Here is a 20,313-nt window from a genome sequence, read left to right as displayed (position 1 = left end):
AAAATGTGCTTGGAAAAAAATCACAATAAAACAATGTTTTAATGTTTAAGTTTGGAATATTAACTGACATGAATGAATGCTATATAAATATTGTTTGTGTTAACATAATGTTTAGAAATGAAATATTATTGTAAAGTGTCACTAAAGTTATATATATTGTTCTGTGAATGTGATTTTAAAGTCTTGATGATTCGGATTAACCCTTTAACTACCATATCCTTTAAAACCTCACTGCCAGAGGGATATTGTGAATGCATGTGCCCGCTGGGCACAGTTTACCTGATGCCACCGGGGTGGCGATGGCATTGGTGGCTTGAGCCCGCCATTGCTGCTTGCAGCTATATTTATTATTTTTCTTCTTCTTCTTCTTCTCCCGAATGAATCGCATTTTTGAGGGCTTTAACATGCTCAAAAAGTCATGAAACTTTGCACACGCGTCAAACCTGGTGAAAATTTTCGTCTGATATAGGATTCAGAAGAGGGTGTGGCAAAATGGCTCGACAGCGCCACCTATACCAAGAAAATCAACAGCCTTCCAGCTATGTTTCACGTACATGCACGAAAATTGGCACACATATGTAACACACCAATACCTACAAAAAAGACTCTTGGAGCGAAATTCTAAACCCAACAGGAAGTCGGTTATTTTTAATATTATGAGCATATTTTGTGTAATTTTGGTCATTTCCATGTGTTGTATTTTAACGAACTACTCCTAGAGAGTTCTTCAAATCAACACCAAATTTGGTATGCCTAATCTAAAGGCCTTTGCGATGTTAAATTGCGAAGATCTTGAGTTTTCGTTGAAGGGCGTGTCCGTGGCAGCCTGGCGAATTTCGATGATTCGCCATGAAAAATGAAGTTGCTATAACTCACACATACAATGTCCAATCTGCCCCAAACTTCACATGTTTGATGAGACTCCGAACCTGAACAGATAGACATGCCCATATTCAGTTATAGTCATAGCGCCACCTATTGGCAACAGGAAGTGACTTATTTTACGCTGCGACGAACTACTCCTAGAAATTTTATGACATCAATGTCTTTTTTGTGGTCAGTCTAATCTAAAGGCCTGTGCGATGTTAAGTTGTGAAGATCTTGAGTTTTCGTTAAAAGGCGTGTCCATGGCGCCATCACGAAGTTCGATGTCTCGCCATGTGAATAAAAGATGTTATAACTCAGGCATAAAATGTCCGATCTTATCCAAACTTCACATGTGTGATAAGAGTCCTGGCCTGAACAGATCTGCAGGCCAATATTCCACCGGTTGTGGCAGAATGGCTCTATAGCGCCACCTATACACTTTCAACGGAGTGCGCCTCAAGCTATGTTTCACGTACATGTACAAAAATTTGTACACGTATGTAACACTCCAATACCTACAAAAAAGTCTCTTGGTACGAAATCCGGATCCCAACAGGAAGTCGGTTATTTTGAATTTTCCCTTCAAAATTGGTGTTGTTTTTGCCATTTTCAGGGGTTGTACTTTAACGAACTCCTACTAGAGATTTATTCCGATCAACACCAAACTTGGTCAGTGTAAGCTAAAGCCCTTTGCGATAATAAATTGCGAAGATCTTGAGGTTTCGTTTAAGGGCGTGTCCATGGCGGCCTGACAAATTTCGATGTTTCGCCATGAAATAGGATGTTGTGTCCGATCTTGCCCAAACTTCACTTGTGTGATAAGCGTCCTGCCCTGAACACATCTGAAGGCCAATATTCCATTATAATGATAGCGCCACCTGCTGGCAACAGGAAGATTGGCACATATATGGAATAAACATTGATATATTCTACTTATATTTATGAGTTTAAACGCATATTTCTCACCGTTCACCTATTAACTAAAGCCACTCGCTGCCGGTGAGCCCGGGTGCGAGGGCCCGTTCATCGCTGCTTGCAGCTTTAATTATTATTAGGGCTCAAGCCTGGAGGGCGAGAGCCCTATTGTTTTCCTTAGGATTATTATTTTTATTTTTTTTCTTTATTCTTCTAATTTTTTTCTAAGGTTTCGGGGGCTTTTGGGGTCCTTAACATGCTCAAAAACTCTTGAAAATTGGCACACACCTTGGAACCTGCGGCCATTAGGGCCGTGCAGAGTCTGATACACGGGCGTGGCACAGGGGCTCTACAGCGCCCCCTGTAGTACCGAGGGCCATATATCATGCATACTTGCACGCATAGATATGAAACTTGGTACATATATATAACTCATCAAACCAAACAACTTTCACACTGCATGTCATAAGCTCCGCCCAACAGGAAGTTGGCTATTTAGGGTTTTATGAAAAACACATGCTCTGGAATTTGATATACTCCTCTGAGGAACTCCACCCGTTCACCACAAAACTCGGTGAACACGATCTCAAGACATTGGGGATGCTAAATTGCGAAGAGATTTTTGATATCTCGAACGGTTTGCCCGTGGCGAGGCGTTGAAATTATGGCGAGAAATGAGAAACAGGAAATGTATAATAACATCCACATACATTTCCTGATTTTGATCAAACTTAATTGGTTTGTTCGTTGTATGATACCGATCGTATATATGTGACTATTAGGACTCAAAGTTATAGCGCCACCAACTGGCAGCAGGAAGTGAATCATTTTCAGAACGCTTTGAATTCAGCATCTTATTTTTACTTGATTTGCTTCAAACTTCATCAGAATAATGACAAAACACGGTCGAAGAAAATCTGTCGTGGGGATATTTATATCTAATATAGTGTTGCCATGGCAACGTGTCAAACTTGAATGTTCTGTTCTGGTGATTTTTAGGCAGATAACTAGCTCAGATTTACATGAAACTCGAAACAGATATCAGTATTAAAGATAGCTAGACCATGGCAAAAGCTTTTAAAAGTGCGTGGAAGAGGCACTCTATAGCGCCACCTTTTGTCAAAAGTGGGGGGGGTTAGTTTTAGCTACAGACACCAAACTTGGTACATAAATTGTTCTTATCAAGACGGACAACTTTCTAATTCGCAGTCATAAGCTACGACCAACAGGAAGTTGGCTATTTTGACTTGAATATGGATTTTTGGGAATTTTCTTTTGTGAATTAATGCATACTCCTCCCAGGGGAAGTACACTATACACACCAAACTTTGTCTACATTAAGAAAAAACATTGAGGAACTTAAATTGCGAATGAATTTTGGATAGCTTGAACGGTTTTGTCGTGGTGATTTTTTGAAATAACAGTAAAAAGTGAAACATTAATCGTCTTGTATTTTTAAATTGCAGCTTCCAAACCTTTAAAAAACATTTTTCATTTAGAAAACCAGTGATTCTGAGGAAATATGCATAGTTTCATGACTTTACAGCACTGTATGATTAACAGAAAATTAAAAAACTGTCAGACATCTGATCTCACTCTGTCACTCTGTGTGAGGAATGTATGTGTGCTGACTGTGTGTGTGTGTGTGTGTGAGTGAGTGTGAGTGGGGGAGAGGTGTGAGGTGTGAGGTGAGTGGCAGACAAGACAGGGAGAGAGAGAGGGACTTAAACATCTCTTTAATTACCAGAAAAAAATATTATTTTAAATTGTTATTTTTTTTGTTGTTGTTGCTAATTGTGCTGTTTTTATTACAGCTTAAGAAATATCTTAGGCCTTATCCTTTTCTGAAAGTTTCAGGGATTAAAAAAAGTCTAAAAATACTTATTTTAGCTGCAAATAATAATTTCAAACTCATTTGATACTGACCTCTGACACCCTGTGACATGACATTTATTTGAATTTACATAATCTCAACGATGTAACAGTAAAACTGTTCAGCTCACAGGTGAAGACTAAGCTGTGATGCAAGCAGAACTATTTCACAAATGCTTAAAGGTTAATGAAATCATAACAAAACACTTTTAAATTATTTAAGGATTTGGTAACACTTTAAAATAATGTCTCAATTGTTAACATTAGTAAATGCATTGGTAACACTTCATAATAGCTGCACTCCTAGCTAAGCATTAGTAAATAGCCAGTTCATGCTTTATATATCCTTCTCCCAAAATTAATATTTTAGTAAGCATTTTATAAATACAGCTATAATTAAATTGTTCATAGTTTATATGCACATTTATTTTGAGGAGATTAAAGGCTGTTATCATCCAAAATAAAAAATAAATAAAAAAATAAAAATAAACAAACACAGAACTAAAAAGGGAATCATTAATTGGCTTGTATTTTTAAATTGCAGCTTCCAAATATTTCAAAGCATTTTTTCATACAGAAAAAAAGTTATTCTGAGGAAATATGCATAGTTTCACGACTTTACAACACTGTATGGACAACAGAAGATTTAAAAACTGTCAGACTTCTTAACTGACATGATCTCACTCTGGCCACCCTGTCTGTGTGAGGGAAGGGAGGGGAAGAGGGAGGGGGAGTGTGAGGGGGTTGGTGACTGACTGCATTTTTGGTGACTGACAGTGTGTGTGGATTGTAGGAAGGGGAGGTGCTATCTGGCAGAGAGAGAGACAGAGAGAGAGAGAGATACCTAATCATCTCTTTAATCATCAGGGGGAAAAAAATCAGTATTTTCAATGTTTATTGTTTTTGTTGTTGCTAATGGTGGTGTTTTTTCCTTTCATTACAGGTTAAGAAATCTCTTAGGCCTTATCCTTTTCTGACAGTTTTAGGGATTTAAAAACATCCTAAGAATCCTTATTTGTGCTGCAAATAATAATTTCAAACTCATTTGATACTGACTTATGACAACCTGTGACGTGACATGACATTTATTAATCTCATGGATGTAACAGTAAAACTATTCAACTGACAGATAAAGCTGCAATGCAAGCAAAACTATTTCACAAATGCTTATAGGTCATTAAAATCATTACAAAACACTAATAAATTATTTAAGGATTTGATAACACTGTAAAATAATGTCTAATTTGTTAACATTAGTAAATGCATTGGTAACACTTTATAATAACTGCACTCATTAGCTAAGCATTAGTAAATAGTTCATGATTATAAAGCCTTTTCCCTTAATAATAGTCATTATTAAGCAGTAATACATCTATAAATAAATTGTTCTTGGTTTAAAAGCACATATATTACAAAATAGATTAAAGTCTCGGTTGTCTTATAAAATAAATGAATAAACACAACCCAGTTTGATTCAGAATTCAGAAATATTTATTTCAAGATGCAATAAAAGGTAACTGTACACTTGAATAGCTTTTGAGCGATTATTGAAGGATTAGCATCACCTCCTCTTGTACGATGGTTTGAGGAATATATCTTCCAGATAGTACTGCCGCTCCCTATATGCAGAGTATGCAGTCTTCGTAGGGCACCAACTCCCAGAGGGGGCACCATCCCAGTTGCTCAAAAAAAAAAAAAAAAAAAAAAAAAAAAAAAACATGCGCCATTCTCCCATCTGTGCTCGCGACCGCTCACACCTCATGTTTGCGGCTGAATGTTCGTAATTGATGGATGGACATCTATGCCTGGGTATAGGACATCAGCAATCCGGCACAGAGAAAAGAAAACTAAAGAAAAAAAAAACAGGCATAAAGTTGTCTTGACATTGGACATTCGAGAGTCTCAAATTTAGGGCCGGTCTCTAAAGTTACATGTGATATTGTTATACACTTTTCTAACATCAGTAGCATTTGAAGAGAATGACTTACAGTCATAAAAACAACTGTAATTGTTCATCTAGGTGACAGCTATAATGCACAATTAATTTGAATGTTTGATATTTATTATAACAAACTGTAAGTCATATGTAAATTATCCTACTTTTTCACATGGGCTCAAATGCAAATTTGAAGCTCAATAGCATTTGTGTAAATGCATTGGTAACACTTTATAATAACTGCACTCATTAGCTAAGCATTAGTAAATAGTTCATGATTATAAAGCCTTTTCCCTTAATAATAGTCATTATTAAGCAGTAATACATCTATAAATAAATATAAAAATAAAGTGTTACTAAAGTTATATATATTGTTCTGTGTATGTGATTTCAAAGTCTAGATTGGTCGGATTAACCCTTTAACTGCCGCATCCCTTTAAACTTGATTGTCAGAGGGTTACTGTAAATGCTTATGCCCGGTGGGCACAGTTTTCCCGATGCCACCGGGGTGGCGTTGCACTGACGGCTTGAGCCCGACATCGCTGCTTGCAGCTATATTTATTCTTCTTCTCCAAAATGAATCGCATTTTTGAGGGCCTAAACATGCTCGAAAAGTCATGAAACTTTGCACACACCTCAGAACTGGCGAAAATTTACGTCTGATATGGGTTTCAGAAGTGGGTGTGGCAAAATGGCTCAACAGCGCCACCTATACACGCTCAACGGTGTGTGCCTCGAGCTACGTTTCATGTACATGTATGAAAATCGGTATACTCATGTAACTCTCCAATACCTACAAAAAAGTCTCTTGGAGCAAAATCCGAAACCCAACAGGAAGTCGGTTATTACTAATATTATGAGCAAATTTTGTGTCATTTTTGTCATTTCCATGCGTTGTATTTTAACGAACTCCTCCTAGAGATTCATTCAGATCAACACCAAATTTGGTATGCCTAATCTGAAGGCCTTTGCGATGTTAAATTGCGAAGCTTTTGAGTTTTCGTTAATGGGCGTGTCCGTGGCGGCCTGGTGAATTTCGATGATTCGCCATGAAACAGGAAGTTGCTATAACTCAGACATACAATGACCAATCTGCCCCAAACTTCACATGTTTGATGAGACTCCTGACCTGAACAGATTGACATGCCCATATTCAGTTATAGTCATAGCGCCACCTATTGGCAACAGGAAGTGACATATTTTACACTGCGATGAACTACTCCTAGAAATTTTATGACATCAGTGTATTTTTTATGGTCAGTCTAATCTAAAGGCCTGTGAGATGTTAAGTTGTGAAGATCTTGAGTTTTCGTTAAAAGGCGTGTCCATGGCGCCGTCACGAAATTCGATGTCTCGCCATGCGAATAAAATATGTTATAACTCAGGCATAAAATGTCCGATCTTCCCCAAACTGCACATGTGTGATAAGAGTCCTGGCCTGAACACATCTGAAGGCCAAAATTCCATCAGGTTTGGCAAAATGGCTCGATAGCGCCACCTATACACGTTCAACAGAGTGCGCCTCGAGCTATGTTTCACGTACATGTACAAAAATTGGTACACACATGTAACACACCAATACCTACAAAAAAGTCTCTTGGTACGAAATCCAAATCCCAACAGGAAGTCGGTTATTTAGAATTTTCTCTGCAAAATTGACGTTGTTTTTGCCATTTTCAGGGGTTGTACTTTAACAAACTCCTCCTAGAGATTTATTCAGATCAACACCAAACCTGTTCAGTGTAATCTTAAGCCCTTTGCGATGTTAAATTGCGGAGGTCGTTAGATTTCGTTAAAGGGCGTGTCCATGGCGGCCTGACAAATTTCGATGTTTCGCCATGAAAAAGGAAGTTGCTGTAACTCAGACATACAATGTCCAATCTGCCCCAAACTTCACATGTTAGATAAAACTTCTGCCCTTAACAGATCTACATGCCCACATTCAGTTATAGTCATAGCGCCACCTATTGGCAACAGGAAGTGACATGTTTTACGCTGCGACAAACTACTCCTATAATTTTTTTTAGATTAACATATATTTTGTGGTCAGTCTAATCTAAAGGCCTGTGCAATGTTAACTTGTGGAGATCTTGAGTTTTTGTTGAAGGGTGTTTCCATGGCGCCATGACAAAATTTGATGTCTTGCCACAGCAAGAGAAGTTGTTGTAACTCAAGCATAAAATGATCAATCTTCCCCAAACTTCACATGTTTGATAAGAGTCCTGGCCTGAACACATCTGAAGGCCAATATTCCATTATAATGATAGCGCCACCTGCTGGCAACGGTAAGATTGGCACATATATGGGATATACTTTGATATATTCCACTTATATTTAGGACATTAAATTCATATTTCTCAACGTTCACCTTTTTACTAAAGCCACACGATGGCGGTGAGCCCGGGTGCGAGGGCCCGTTCATCGCTGCTTGCAGCTTTAATTAGGGCCCGAGCACCGATGGTGTGAGGACCCTCTTGGAATTGCTCCGTTTATTATTATTATTATTATTATACTTCTCCAAAATGAATCGCATTTTTGAGGGCCTAAACATACTCAAAAAGTCATGAAACTTTGCACACACCTCAGAACTGGCGAAAATTTACATCTGATATGGGTTTCAGAAGTGGGTGTGGCAAAATGGCTCGACAGCGCCACCTATACACGTTCAACGGTGTGCGCCTCGAGCTATGTTTCACGTACATGTATGGAAATCGGTACACATGTGTAACTCTCCAGTACCTACAAAAAAGTCTCTTAGAGCAAAATTCTAAACCCAACAGGAAGTCGGTTATTTTTAATATTATGAGCAAATTTTGTGTCATTTTTGCCATTTCCATGCATTGTATTTTAACGAACTCCTCCTAGAGACTTATTCAGATCAACACCAAGTTTGGTATGCCTAATCTAAAGGCCTTTGCGATGTTAAATTGCGAAGATTTTGAGTTTTCATCGAAGGGCGTGTCCGTGGCGGCCTGGCGAATTTCGATGATTCGCCATGAAACAGGAAGTTGCTATAACTCAGACATACAATGACCAATCTGCCCCAAACTTCACATGTTTGATGAGACTCCTGACCTGAACAGATTGACATGCCCATATTCAGTTATAGTCATAGCGCCACCTATTGGCAACAGGAAGTGACATATTTTACACTGCGATGAACTACTCCTAGAAATTTTATGACATCAATGTATTTTATGTGGTCAGTCTAATCTAAAGGCCTGTGCGATGTTAAGTTGTGAAGATCTTGAGTTTTCGTTAAAAGGCGTGTCCATGGCGCCATCACGAAGTTCGATGTCTCGCCATGGGAATAAAAGATGTTATAACTCAGGCATAAAATGTCCGATCTTCCCCAAACTGCCATGTGTGATAAGAGTCCTGGCCTGAACACATCTTAATGCCAAAATTCCATCAGGTGTGGCAAAATGGCTCGATAGCGCCACCTATACACTTTCAACAGAGTGCGCCTCGAGCTATGTTTCACGTACATGTACAAAAATCGGCATACACATGTATCACACCAATACCTACAAAAAAGTCTCTTGGTACGAAATCCGAATCCCAACAGGAAGTCGGTTATTTAGAATTTTCTCTGCAAAATTGGTGTTGTTTTTGCCATTTTCAGGGGTTGTACTTTAACGAACTCCTCCTAGAGATTTATTCAGATCAACACCAAACCTGGTCAGTGTAATCTTAAGCCTTTTGCGATGTTAAATTGCGAAGATCTTTAGATTTCGTTAAAGGGCGTGTCCATGGCGGCCTGACAAATTTCGATGTTTCGACATGAAAAAGGAAGTTGCTGTAACTCAGACATACAATGTCCAATCTGCCCCAAACTTCACATGTTAGATAAAACTTCTGCCCTTAACAGATATACATGCCCACATTCAGTTATAGTCATAGCGCCACCTATTGGCAACAGGAAGTGACATGTTTTACGCTGCAACAAACTACTCCTATAATTTTTTTGAGATTAACATATATTTTGTGGTCAGTCTAATCTAAAGGCCTGTGCAATGTTAACTTTTGGAGATCTTGAGTTTTTGTTAAAGGGCGTTTCCATGGCGCCATGACAAAATGTGATGTCTTGCCACAGCAAGAGAAGTTGTTGTAACTCAAGCATAAAATGTTCAATCTTCCCCAACCTTCACATGTTTGATAAGAGTTGTCCTGGCCTGAACACCTCTGAAGGCCAATATTCCATTATAATGATAGCGCCACCTGCTGGCAACGGTAAGATTGGCACATATATGGGATATACTTTGATATATTCCACTTATATTTAGGACATTAAATGCATATTTCTCAACATTCACCTTTTCACTAAAGCCACATGATGGCGGTGAGCCCGGGTGCGAGGGCCCGTTCATCGCTGCTTGCAGCTTTAATTAGGGCTCAAGCCCGAAGGGGCGAAGAGCCCTATTGTTCTTCTAAGGATTATTCTTCTTCTTATTATTTTTTTTATTTTTTATTAAACCTTCCGGGGGTTTTTGGGGGCCTTAACATGCTCAAAAACTCTTGAAAATTGGCACACACATTGGAATCTGCGGCCATCAGGACGCTGCAGAGCCTGGGACCCGGGCGTGGCACAGGGGCTCTACAGCGCCCCCTGGAACACAGTCAGAAATCTTGAACCATAGCTCACACACACTAGCATGTATTTATATGAAACTCGGTACACTTATAGATCTCATTGAGCCGAACAACTTTCACACTTTATGTCATAGGCTCCGCCCAACAGGAAGTCAGCTATTCAGGGCTGTTTAAAAAAAGCATGCTCTGGAATTTGAAATACTCCTCTGAGGTTTTCAACCCATTTGCCACGAAACTCTGTGAACATGATCTCAAGACATTGGGGATGAAAAATTGCGAGGGGATTTTTGATATCTCGAACGGTTTGCCCGTGGCGAGGCTTGGAAATTATGGCTAGAAATGAGAAACAGGAAATGTCTAATAACATCCACATACATTTCCTGAATTTGATCAAACTTCATTGGTTTGTTCGTTGTATGATACCGATCGTATATATGTGACTATTAAGAGTCAACATTATAGCGCCACCAACTGGCAGCAGGAAGTGAGTCATTTTCCAAATGCTTTGAATTCAGCATCTTATTTTTACTCTATTTACTTAAAACTTCATCAGAATAATGACAAAACACGGCCGATGTAAATCTGTTGTGGGGATATTGATATCTGATATAGTGTTGCCATGGCAACGTGTCAAACTTGAATGTTCTGTTATGGTGAGTTTGAGGCAGACAACAAGCTCAGATTTACATGAAACTCAAAAGACATATCAGTATTAGTGATAGCTAGACAATGGCAAAAGCTTTTAAAAGGGCGTGAAGGAGGCACTCTATAGCGCCACCTTTTGTCAAAAGTGGGGGGGTTGGTTTTAGCTACAGACACCAAACTTGGTACATAAATTGTTCTTTTCAAGACGGACAACTTTCTAATTCACAGTCATCAGCTACGACCAACAGGAAGTCGGCTATTTTGATTTGAATATTTAAATTGAGCTCTGATTTAATGCATACTCCTCACAGGAAATGTTCACTATACTCACCAAACTTTGTCTACATGTTGAAAAAACATTGAGGAACTTAAATTGCGAACGGATTTTGGTTAGCTTGAACGGTTTTGTCGTGGTGATTTTTTGAAATGACAGTAAAAAGGGAATCATTAATTGTCTTGTATTTTTAAATTGCAGCTTCCAAACACTTAAAAAAAAACACTTAAAAAAAAAATAAAAATTCATACAGAGATCAAATCATTCTGAGGACATATGCATAGTTTCATGACTTTACAACACTGTATGATTAAAAGAAAATTAAAAAACTGTCAGACATCTCAACTCACTCTGTCCCTCTGTTTGAGGAATGTATGTGTGCTGACTGAGTGTGTGTGTGTGTGTGTGTGTGAGTGGGGGATGGGCATGAGCTGAGTGGCAGACACAATGAGAGAGAGAGAGAGAGAAAGAGAGAGAGAGAGACTTAATCATCTCTTTAATCACCAGAAAAAAAAAGTATTTTAAATTGTTATTTTTTGTTGCTTTTGCTAACATTGCTGTTTTCATTACAGCTTAAGAAATCTCTTAGGCCTTATCCTTTTCTGACAGTTTCAGGAATTAAAAACAAAATTCTAAAAATACTTACTTGTGCTGCAAATAATAATTTCAATCTCATTTGATACTGACCTATTCCATCCTGTGACATGACATTTATCTTAATTTACATAATCTCATGGATGTAACAGTAAAACTGTTCAGCTCACAGATGAAGACTAAGCTGTAATGCAAGCAGAACTTTCACAAATGCTTATAAGTCATTAAAGGATTTTATAACACTGTAAAATAATGTCTAATTTGTTAACATTAGTAAATGCATTGGTAACACTTTATAATAACTGCACTCATTAGTAAATAGTCAGTTCATGCTTTATAAAATCTTGTCCCAACTTAAATAGTCATTAATAAGCAGCTTATAAATACAGCTATATATAGCTTGATCTTGGTTTATAAGCACATTTATTAAAAAGGAGAGTAAAGGGTCAGTTATCTTCCTATGAAAAATAAAAAAATGAAAATAAACAAACAACAACACAGATTGATACAGAACTCAGAAATTTTATTGTGGATTTATGATAAACTCAGCCTGAAAATGAATCATACTCCTCCAAGAAGACACAAGTAGTTCACACCAAACTTTTTCAACATGATGCCAATATACTGAAGATGTTAAATTGCGAATGGGTTTAGGATACCTTAAATGGTGTGGCCATACCGATTTATTAGAGTAACATAAAAAAATACAATAGTTATTTTACTATATCTTTAACATTCTTCATTCCAACTCTTCATAATTTTTTATATACGTAGAAGTCATCATTTGAAAGAAGCACAGTAAGTTTCATAGCTTTATCATTTTCAAGAGCCAGCTTAAAATTAAAACTATCATAACATATAAATCAAGCTTGCAATTCTTAGTACCAATAATGGCCACCAGATGGCGCTATATGATTACTTTTAAATAATTATTGTAGAAACAAGTATGATTTAAATCATTTATAGAAATCTTTCAAAGAAAAATAATATGTATTTTACTGATAAAATGACCCTCACTTAATTAGAATAATATGCTGAAGTATTGTGAAATACTGTGTATTAAGAATAATTCTTTATAGGCTTTATGGACAGATAAGTTTGGAGTGACTCTTGAAGGATCAGCATCACATCCTCTTTTACCACTGTTTAAAGAATTTATCTTACAGAACAGGTGCGAATGAATTTTGGATAGCTTGAATGGTTTTGTCATGGTGATTTTTTGAAATAACAGTAAAAAAGGAACCAGTAAATGTCTTTTATTTTTTTAAGTGCAGCTTCTAAACACTTCAACAAAATGTACACATAGAAGACAAGTCATGCTGAGGAAATATGCATCGTTTCATGACTATACAACACTATATGGATGATAGAAAATTAAAAAACTACCATACATCTGATGTCACTGTCCCTCTGGGTAATGTGTGTGTGTGTGTGTGTGTGTGTGTGTGTGTGTGTGTCTGTTTGTGTGTTAAGTGTGTGTGTGTTAAGTGTGTGTGCTGAGTTTGTGTGAATGTGTGGGAGAGGGGATGGGCTTGGTGTCAGAGAGAGAGAGAGAGAGAGAGAGAGAGAGAGGGAGGGAGACTTAATCATCTCTTTAATCACCAGCAGAAAAAAAAGCAATTTGGTGTTGTTGTTGTTTTTTCATCATTACAGCTTAAGAAATATCTTAGGCCTCAACATCAACTGTTGCTAGCCTACTCCCAAAATTAATAGTCATTAGTAAGCATTTTATAAATACAGCTATAATTAAATTGTTCATGGTTTATATGCACATTTATTTTGAGGAGATTAAAGGCTGTAATCTTCCTAAAAAAAAATAAAAAATAAAAATAAAAAATAAACAAACACAGAACTCAGAAACATTTATTTCAAGATGCAATAAAAGAAAACTGTACACTATATATATATATATATATATATATATATATATATATATATATATATATATATATATATATATATATATATAATATATATATATATATATATATATATATATATATATATATATATATATATATATATATATGTATATATATATATATATATAATTGCATAAGTTAATATTAAATTTTTTTTATCAAGTGTACAGCTAATAATAATAATAATAATAATAATAATGCATTTTATTTAAGGCGCCTTTCAAACCACTCAAGGTCACCGTACAACAAGTAACAACAGTAACAATATTAAAACAAAAAATAACAGCAAAAAACAATGTCAATAAAAAAACACAATAATATTAGAATAGCACAACATATTGTGGAATACTATATTAAGACTTTATATATAGGCTTTATGAAAAGATAGGTTTTGGGAGATTCTTGAAGTACTAGCATCACCTCCTCTTGTACGACGGTTTGAGGAATATATCTTCCAGATAGTACCGCCGCTCCCTATATGCAGAATACGCAGTCTTCGTAGGGCACCAACTCCCAGAGGGGGCACCATCCCAGTTGCTCAAAAAAAAAAAAAAAAACCATGCGCCATTCTCCCATCTGTGCTCGCGACCGCTCGGACATTTGCGGATGAATGTTCGTAATTGATGGATGGACATCTATGCCCGGGTAAAAGACATCAGCAATCCGGCACAGAGAAAAGAAAAATAAAGTAAAAAACAAAACAAAAACAGGCATAAAGTTGGCTTGACTTTGGACATTCGAGAGTCTCAAATTTAGGGAAAAGTCTAGTCTAGACGGCTCGGATTAACCCTTTAACTGCCATATCCCTTAAAATTTGATTGCCAGAGGGTTACTGTAAATGCTTATGCCCGCTGGGCACAGTTTTCCCGATGCCACCGGGGTGGTGTTGCACTGACGGCTTGAGCCCGCCATCGCTGCTTGCAGCTATATTTAGGGCTCAAGCCCAAAGGGCGAGAGGCCTATTGTTTTCCTTAGGAATATTTTTTATTATTATTATTATTATTATTATTATTATTATTATTATTATTATTATTATTATTATTATTATTATTATTATTATTATTTTCCAACGTCTCGGGGGCTTTTGGGGCCCTTAACATGCTTAAAAAGTCTTGAAAATTGGCACACAGACTGGAACCTGCGGCCATTAGGGCCGGGCAGAGACTGATACACGGGCGTGGCACAGGGGCTCTACAGCGCCCCCTGGAATATGGAGGGCCATATATCATACATTCTTGCTCGTAGACGTATGAAACTCGGTACACATATAAATCTCATCAATCCAAACAACTTTTGTATTGCATATCATAGGCTCCGCCCAACAGGAAGTTGGCTATTTAGGGTTTAGTATTCAAATTTTTCGTCAAAGTTGTGGGGGCTTTTGGGGTCCTTAATATACTCAAAAACTCTTGAAAATTTGCGCACACTTTGGAATCTGTGGCCTTTAGGAGCCTGCAGAAGCTGGGACCCGGGCGTGGCACAGTGGCTCTACGGCGCCCCCTGGAACACAGTCAGAAATGTTGATGTATAGCTCACACATACTTGCACATATTCATATGAAACTCAGTACACATATAGATCTCATCGTGCCAAACAACTTTCATATTGCATGTCATAGGCTCCGCCCATCAGGAAGTCAGCTATTTAGAGTTATGTAAAAAGCGCATGCTCTGGAATTTGAAATACTTGTCATAGGTTTTTTTCTCGATTGCCGCCAAACTCGGTCAACATGATCTCAAGACACTGGGGATGAAAAATTGCCAGGGGATTTTTGATATCTCGAACGGTTTGCTCGTGGCGAGGCGTTGACATTATTGTGAGAAATGAGAAACAGGAAGTGTCTAATACCGTCCACATACATTTCCTGATTTTAATCAAACTTCATCAGATTATTCGTTGTATGATGTCGATCGCATATATGTGACTATTAGGAGTCAAAGTTATAGCGCCACCAACTGGCAGAAGGAAGTGTGTCATTTTCAAAATGATTTGAATTCAGCATCTTATTATTACTCGATTTGCTTCAAACTTCATCAGAATAATGTTAAAACACAGCCGATATAAATCTGCAAGGGGGATATTGATATCTAAAAAATTGTTGGCGTGGCAACATGTCAAACTGGAATACTTCTCAGGTGATTTTGAGGCAAATAACATACTTAGAATTTCACAAAACTCTGAGCACACATCAGTATTTCTGATAGGAACTTAAATTGTGAATGGATTTTGGATAGCTTGAATGGTTTTGCCGTGGTGATTTTTTTAAATGACCTTACAAAGGGAATCATTATTGTATTTTTAAATTGCAGCTTCCAAACACGTCAAATAATTTTTTCATACAGATGAAAAAGTCATTCTGAGTAAATATGCATAGTTTAACGACTTTACAACACTGTATGGATAACAGAAAATTAAAAAACTGTCAGACATCTCATCTCACTCTGTCCCTCTGTTTGAGTGTATGTGCTTAGACTTCCATTGTCTGAGAGAAATTGCGCCCCTACAGGTTCAATTCCCGAACTTTTACTTTCACTTTTAAATCGGTTAAAAATACAAATAAATACTTAGATTTAATTCACACTGACAAGCTAAACCAACATATCTGATTATTACCGGTTCAGGGCTCATGGATAAATTATTTCTGGCCAGAGATACGTGAGAAATAGGAGAGATGAATCACCGCTGTGATCACGAGCGTCTGGAGTAAAGAGCTCAGAGAAAACGAATTTATTCCTGTTTTAAAGCTTTTAAAAATAAATTATTACAGCGATATCACACAATCAACCAATTAGAACACACCAAGAGCTTAATTCAGATGTTTTTGAACTGTTTGTGTGAAAATGAAATATTTGTGGCTGCCTATCTGAAATCACCGCTCCGATCAGAGCGTACAGTGTCGAGCTCAAAACAAACGAATTTATTCTTGTTTAAGAGCTTTTTTAAATAAAATATTACCACAAATGCACACAATAAACCCATTGTAACACTACAAGAGCTAAATGCAGGTGTTTGTGACCCGTTTAAGTGTGCAAGACTATTTGAAAGCGCGACTGGCAGAATAACATATCTCTTGAGCTGCAGGTTTCTGTCTTTCGTCGTACGAATGAACACATCACGGACAAGATTATTTCAAAATACATAATAGCTTGGAGAATATAAACGAAAACAGCCACGTGAACATAAACTGGATCTACTGGATTTGAATATTAAAGTGACCACATTTACCACTTGCTTCTGTCTTCAATTTTAATCTATATAAAAAAGGAAACTCATTCGACTTGGCTGCTTTTTTAATGTGTGCGTATTTATTTATTTACCTTTTTATACATTTTGTATAATTTCATAGTTTGTGTATTACAATTATAAAAACAAAAATAAATTTAGCCACTCACATAGAAATAGCTTAGGCCTTAACCTTTTTCTGACAGTTTTAGGGATTTTTAAAAATCCTAAAAAAAAACTTATTTGTGCTGCAAATAATAATTTCAAACTCATTTGATACTGACCTATGACATCCTGTGACATTATATTTATTTGAATTTACATAATCTCATAGATGTAACAGTAAATCTGTTCAGCTCACAGATCAATACTAAGCTGTAATGCAAGCAGAACTTTCACAAATGCTTATGAGTCATTTAAGGATTTGATAACACTGTAAAATAATGTCTAATTTGTTAACATTAGCAAATTCATTGATAACACTTTATAATAACTGCACTCATTAGTAAATAGTCAGTTCATGCTTTATAAAGCCTTGTCCCAATATTAATAGTCAGTAGTAAGCAGTTTATAAATACAGCTATAAATAGCTTGTCCTTGGTTTATAAGCACATTTATTAAAAAGGAGAGTAAAGGGTCAGTTATCTTCCTATGAAAAATAAAAGATAAAAATAAACAAACAACAACAACACAGATTGATACAGAACTCAGAAATTTTATTGTGGATTTATGATAAAATCAGCCTGTAAATGAATTCATACTCCTCCTCATACTACTCCATACTCCTTTTTCAACATGATGCCAATATACTGAGATGTTAAATTGTGAATGGGTTTAGGATAGCTTAAATGGTGTTGCCATAGAGATTTATTAAAGTAACATAAAAAATACAATAGTTATTTTACTATATCTTTAAAATTTTTCATTCTAACTCTTCATAATTTTTTATATAAGTAGAAGTCCTCATTTGAAGGAAGCACAGTAAGTTTCATAGCTTTATCATTTTCAAGAGCCAGCATAAAATTAAAACTATCATAACTTATAAATCAAGCTTGCAATTCTTAGTACCTATAATGGCCACCAGAGGGAGCTATAGGATTACTTTTAAATAATTATTGGAGAAACGAGTATGATTTAAATAATTTATAGAAATCTTTCAAATAAAATAATATGTATTTTAGGAATTTTACTGATGAAATGACCCTCACTTAATTAGAATAACAAGCTGAAGTATTGTGAACTGTATATTAAGAATAATTCTTAATAGGCTTTATGGACAGATACGTTTTAAGTGACTCTTGAAGGTTCAGCACCACATCCTCTTTTACCACTGTTTAAAGAATTAATCTTACAGAACAGGTGTGAATGAATTTTGGATAGCTTGAATGGTTTTGTCGTGGTAAATGTCTTTTATTTTTTTAAAGTGCAGCTTCTAAACACTTCAAAAAAATGTACACATAGAAGACAAGTCATTCTGAGGAAATATGCATAGTTTCATGACTATACAACACTATATGGATGATAGAAAATTAAAAAACTATCATACATCTGATGTCACTCTGTCCCCCTGTCACTGTGGGTAATGTGTGTGTGTGTGTTTGTGTGTGTTTGTGGGTGTGTGTGTGTGTGTGTGTGTGTGTGTGTTAAGTGAATTAGGTGTGAAACTATCAGGGAGCATTGAGTCTCCAGTGCCAAAATTTTACAGAACTGCCACTTTCCTGGAATCTCAGAATTACAATGTGTCAGGTTCTGAGAGATCTAAGATTCCAAAAAATTATTTAATTAGAATACCATGAAGTATTGTGAAATACTATATATTAAGACTTTATATATAGACTTTATGAACAGATTAGAGTGACTCGTGAAGGACCAGCACCACCTCCTCTTGTCCGATGGTTTGAGGAATATATCTTCCAGAATCCGGGATTAAGATTTAGGAGCTCATTTTTATTCCACCTCCTTTCCTGAAAGTCTGTCTTGCAGAATTGACTAAAAATTAATCTTCACATTAATTCCTAATTATTTTGCAATTCTTTTTGTCAGTTCTTCTTGACCTGTTTTTTTCTTCTTCTTTTCTGACCTCATGACCCAGTCAGCATTTTTTGTACAATGGCCAAGTCTTAACTTATCAATTTCTGTATTGCATTTGTGTTTGATATTTCTCATGGGCTTTACAGTTTGAGTTAAAACTCTTTTTAGCGCATTTCATCTGTAAAAGAAAACATGCCCAATAATTCTGCACACATGAATATAAGGAGTTTTTCTCTTCCAGCTTTCCTGGACTATTGTATAGCACTCATAAATGATTAAATAAAAAATAATGGTAGTTATTAAGTTTGATATGGTTTGGAATTGGTAAAATGTGCTTGGAAAAATATCACAATAAAACAATGTTTTAATGTTTAAGTTTGGAATATTAACTGACATGAATGAATGCTATATAAATATTGTTCATGTTAACATAATGTTTAGAAATGAAATATTATTGTAAAGTGTCACTAAAGTTATATATATATTGTTCTGTGAATGTGATTTTAAAGTCTTGATGATTCTGATTAACCCTTTAACTGCCTTATCCTTTAAAACCTCACTGCCAGAGGGATATTGTGAATGCATGTGCCCGCTGGGCACAGTTTACCTGATGCCACCGGGGTGGCGATGGCATTGGTGGCTTGAGCCCGCCATCGCTGCTTGCAGCTATATTTATTATTATTATTATACTTCTCCAAAATGAATCGCATTTTTGAGGGCCTAAACATACTCAAAAAGTCATGAAACTTTGCACACACCTCAGAACTGGCGAAAATTTTCGTCTGATATAGGATTCAGAAGAGGGTGTGGCAAAATGGCTCGACAGCGCCACCTATACCAAGAAAATCAACAGCCTTCGAGCTATGTTTCAGGTACATGCACGAAAATTGGCACACATATGTAACACACCAATACCTACAAAAAAGACTCTTGGAGCAAAATTCTAAAACCAACAGGAAGTCAGTTATTTGTAATATTATGAGCAAATTTTGTGTAATTTTGGTCATTTCCATGTGTTGTATTTTAACGAACTCCTCCTAGAGATTTCTTCAAATCAACACCAAATTTGGTATGCCCAATCTAAAGGCCTTTGCGATGTTAAATTGCGAAGATCTAGAGTTTTCGTTTAAGGGTGTGCCCGTGGCGGCCTGGCGAATTTCGATGATTCGCCATGAAAAATGAAGTTGCTATAACTCAGACATAAAATGTCCAATCTGCAACAAACTTCACATGTTTCATAAGACTCCTGACCTGAACAGATCAACATTCCCAAATTTAGTTATAGACATAGCGCCACCTGCTGGCAACAGGAAGTGAATGCTTTACGCTGCAATGAACTACTCCTAGAAATCGAATAAAATCAAAATTGTGTTATGGTCAGTTTAATCTAAAGGCCTTTGCGATAGTGAATTGTGAATATCTTGAGTTTTCAATAAAGGGCG

General features: G+C 36.5%; 1 long non-coding RNA gene across 1 annotated transcript in view; it reads right to left on the bottom strand.

The window, feature by feature from the left end:
* The window catches only part of LOC128012873 (uncharacterized), a 59,594-nt gene extending 39,749 nt beyond the window's left edge, over nt 1-19,845 (bottom strand). Inside the window, exon 1 of the long non-coding RNA XR_008183200.1 lies at nt 19,704-19,845. This is a non-coding gene — a long non-coding RNA (uncharacterized LOC128012873). The remainder of the gene's footprint in view (nt 1-19,703) is intronic.
* Between the last annotated feature and the right edge of the window lie 468 nt (nt 19,846-20,313).

This window comes from Carassius gibelio, chromosome B24 (genome assembly GCF_023724105.1).
Source record: "Carassius gibelio isolate Cgi1373 ecotype wild population from Czech Republic chromosome B24, carGib1.2-hapl.c, whole genome shotgun sequence".
Classification (NCBI taxonomy): Eukaryota; Metazoa; Chordata; class Actinopteri; order Cypriniformes; family Cyprinidae; genus Carassius; species Carassius gibelio.
The sequence above is the reverse complement of the archived record's forward strand: the minus strand, read 5'-3'. Positions and strand labels throughout refer to the sequence as shown.